Raw genomic sequence first — 3942 nt, forward strand, 5'->3', positions numbered from 1 at the left:
AGAGTTTTTATTGAAGACAAAAGCCACCGCTGAACAACACACCTGTATGTACCTGTGTATTCAGGTGATACCTTGCTCTCTTTGACAACTAAAAATTAAAATATTGGGCCAAACCACATGCAGTTGTCATGTTCGGATAAGAATAGGTTAAATAGTGGCACCTGCATGTGCTTCTATCTATACGCGTATCTTGCAAATCAGTTTATATTTTCTGCCTTTCTTCAAATGTTCAACTTCCTGCTTCTCCTTCTAAGGATAGCTTTTGTTACTGCATGAGATTGTTTGCCTTGGCTTTCACATAGGATTGAATCTAGTCAGGAGGGTGCCTATGAAATGTTTATTTATTATTTTGGAGTCAGCAGAGGGAGCCTGGAGCCAAAAGATTATTAGTGCAGACATAGAAATCATGATTGTCTCCCAATTCCTAATATGTGGATGAATTTAAACACCGGTGTATACAAAACAGCAATGACTTTTAAAGTTGATTTGCTTAAGTAATTTTTTCTTAAAAGACCAGAAAGAGACCAGCTGCCAGTGCGAGATGGGCATTATTTTCAGTGAGACCACCCAGAATTCCGTTGTTTTTTGCTTGCTGTTTGTTTTGATTTTGCTCTTCTTAATGAAGCTAGTGCTAACACACTGCTGAGGTCAGTTGTGCTCAACACTTCTCCTTTTTCAGAGAACAGTGTAGGTTACCGTTATATTTCTGTGGACACACTCTCAGGACTCTTCCCTTTGTCAGAACTTTAAAGGATGTCACCACTTCCAACTGTGTCTCAACTACACTACAGTGCACTGCAGTCAATTGTTTCTCCCAGACACGCAGGCAAGCCCTGCCATAGGAAGCTTACAGCATTCCAGGAAGACACCTAATACAGTGCCACATCTTTTTACCGACTGGGGATTTTCTTGAATGTTAGAGATGCCTGCTGGCCACACTACAGCTGGATGGACAACACTTATGTGTATTTGTTCCTTGCTGTAGACTTTCCTCAACTCAGGGCAGTGGCTGTTCCTCACGGGTGACATGTCTGCGTCCTTTACCCTTCTAAGAAGACAGCCCCTTTGTGCTACTGTATAGTCCTATTTTTAAAAATTACATCTCTTGGGCTGGAGAGATGGCTCAGAGTTTAAGAGCACTGCCTGGTCTTCCAAAGGTCCTGAGTTCAATTTCCAGCAACCACGTGGTGGCTCATAGCCATCTACAATGAGATCTGATGCCCTCTTCTGGCATACAGGTGTACATGCAAGCAAAACACTGTATACTTAATAAATCTTTAAAAATTGGAGTTCTTTATTATGCATGTGCCTACATGTTAGGAAGCTATGTATACATGTGGGCTATGGTGTAAGTGTGGAGGTTTTGTCATAATTGGTTATTTGCTTCTATCATGCAGTTTCCAGGGATTGAACTCTGGTCATTAAGCTTGGCAGCGAAGGTCTTTACCCACTGAGAAGTCTTTCTGGTCACTTAGTTTGAATTTCTGTTTCATAGTGCCCTAGGCTGGGTGGTAGTAGTGCCTTTAATCCCAGCACTCAGGAGGCAGAGGCAAGTGGATCTCTGAGTTTGAGGTCACCCTGCTCTACAGAGTGAGTTTTAGGACAGCCACGACTACACAGAGAAAGCCTATCTGGGGGAAAAAAAATAGTGACCTAAGCTTATTACAAACAATGGCAACTCTCGTATAACCACATTTTAAAGTCATCCCTTTGTCCGAACAGCGTTTTCTCGCCTCATTCTCTGAGACTCACATCTCACAACATTTTCAGACTTCTAATCCATCGACGTGGTCATTTTCCCTCTGAGGACCCCCACCCTTTCCCAGGGCTCCACAGTTCTCTCACGTCTCATACATCGCACATCATCACATCATCACCACTCCCCGCCATTTCTCTTCATCCCCCTTACCTTCCAGCACCACCGGGAAGGAACTCATCAGGAGCTATAATAGCCCTTCCCGAAGAGAGTGAGTCGGGAGCTGATGCCGGTGAGACTGGATTACAGGAGACTCCAGCAGTGACTCTATTTTCATTCTTGTCCAGCCCTTTCCCCTGGTACTTCCCTGCTTCACAAAGCTCACCCCTGCCCTAGTGTTTCCCTCTTTTCAAGCAGGAAATCAGTTCATGTAACTGGCTGCCGAACCTCCACATCTGTATGGATTCTTAATTCCTCCCCCCCCCACCTGACACTGTGCCAATATTCACAATGTACATGTCCTTTTCTCACTGTGCAGAGAGGTGACCATCTCCAATCACAGAAGTGGTTCTAGGGTTAAACATCTCTTGGGATAACCAAAACACACGTCCTTTTCAGGATGTTTCCTCAAGAAAACATCAACATTCACACTTCCTGTCCCTTTCTCTCTCAGGGTGCTTCCCTTAGAGTGACCCCAGGTCTCAGAGAGATGTTTTCAGTCCTCATTCATGCTAGAATGGGAAGACAGAAGAGATGACAACTTTTGTTTAAAGATCTGGTTTCCTCTATCTCCAATTGTTTTTTTTTTTTTGGGGGGGGGGCGGTTAAGTATTCAACATTCTTCTTGGGGAGTCAAGGGAACAAATAGAAGATTAATGATGTATATGGCTGAGATCACTGATGGGGAAGACAGTGAATACTGGTGACAAAAAATGGCTTTTTGGGTGTACTTTCAGACAGCAGTGTAGGATTAGATTTTCTACACCTACTTTATCTAGGGGCCTTAAACATTTCAACCTCACTTCTAGCCCACTGACCAGAGGATGGGTTGAAAGAATGTTAATAGAAGAAAGGGGTTTGGACCTGTTTAGATGCAGTTCCTTGGGCCAATACCACTCAGCATTGTCAAGATACCACCCACCAGTCCAGTCCAATAGCCAACACCAAAACAGTCACATGAATCTGTAGCGGTGGCACAATCCAGAAGAAACCACACGGTTCCGCCAAATCGGCATGAGTCAGTGGGAGAGGCCAGGATCTGCCGGAGCACCCTGAGAACATTTCTATCTGAGAGGCGAAGACCAACAAAGACCAGTGAACCAGTGCACGGCTGGGTAGCAGTGCAAAAGCCTTCTCCCACCTTCCGTTGGGTTCTATTTAGACTCTTGCAAACATCGCACGCCCGCTCACGTATCTTCTCTCAGAACAACACCACGTGCCTTCTCACAAGATCTCTTCCAGAAAAACACCACGCGGCACAACCGAGTCTTCAAAGAAACCAGAAACCTCCAGTTCAGAGCACGTGTTTTTAGCTGGTCGATACAAGTATCCATCTCTGTATTTTTCTGTGCCTTCAGGAGCATCCATGGGGTGAATTTTCCCCAAAATCTAGTGAGTGGAAATGACATATCTCCCTCTTAGAGGCAGGTGTGTATGAGACAAAATGTTTGGAAGTCATTTTTTTTTTTTTTTTTTTTTTTTTTGAGACTAGCTACCAGTGAGTTCCTAAGGTATTCTGGAATATGGAGGACACTCAATTCTGTGTGATCTTGCTGGACACCAAAAGACGAATTCCAGATTGGCCCTTTGTATTTTCAGTTCCCTGAGATTATCCTGTTTCTTTGTGCATTCTTTCCTGCCTTTCTGTTTCCTGCAAGGGTTAAGCTTATGTTTCCTTCTCCTCCACTGCTGATTTCTGAGTGCCTAATGTAGTGACCGACTCAGGAGAAGAGCCCTAACTGTGCTGTGAATAAAGAACTGAAAGGCGTCTCTCCAGCACCTAACCCTGGGCATAGCTTGAAGCAATGCTGATTAGTCTTTTGCAGGGCCTCATCCTAAAAGGACAAGCCTGAGGGAAAGGGAGCTGAGAACTCAAGTGGAGGACGCAGCCAGCCTAGGAGTCAAAAGGAACTAACAGGTCCTAACAAACCAGCTTCCTGAAAGGCTGTAATTTACAGCTGCCCCCCCCCAGGAGACTCAGCAGGGGACCTGCTAATAGCTGCCCTAGAAATGCCATAGGATCCTCC

The sequence above is a fragment of the Acomys russatus genome, chromosome 24 (genome assembly GCF_903995435.1).
Source record: "Acomys russatus chromosome 24, mAcoRus1.1, whole genome shotgun sequence".
Classification (NCBI taxonomy): Eukaryota; Metazoa; Chordata; class Mammalia; order Rodentia; family Muridae; genus Acomys; species Acomys russatus.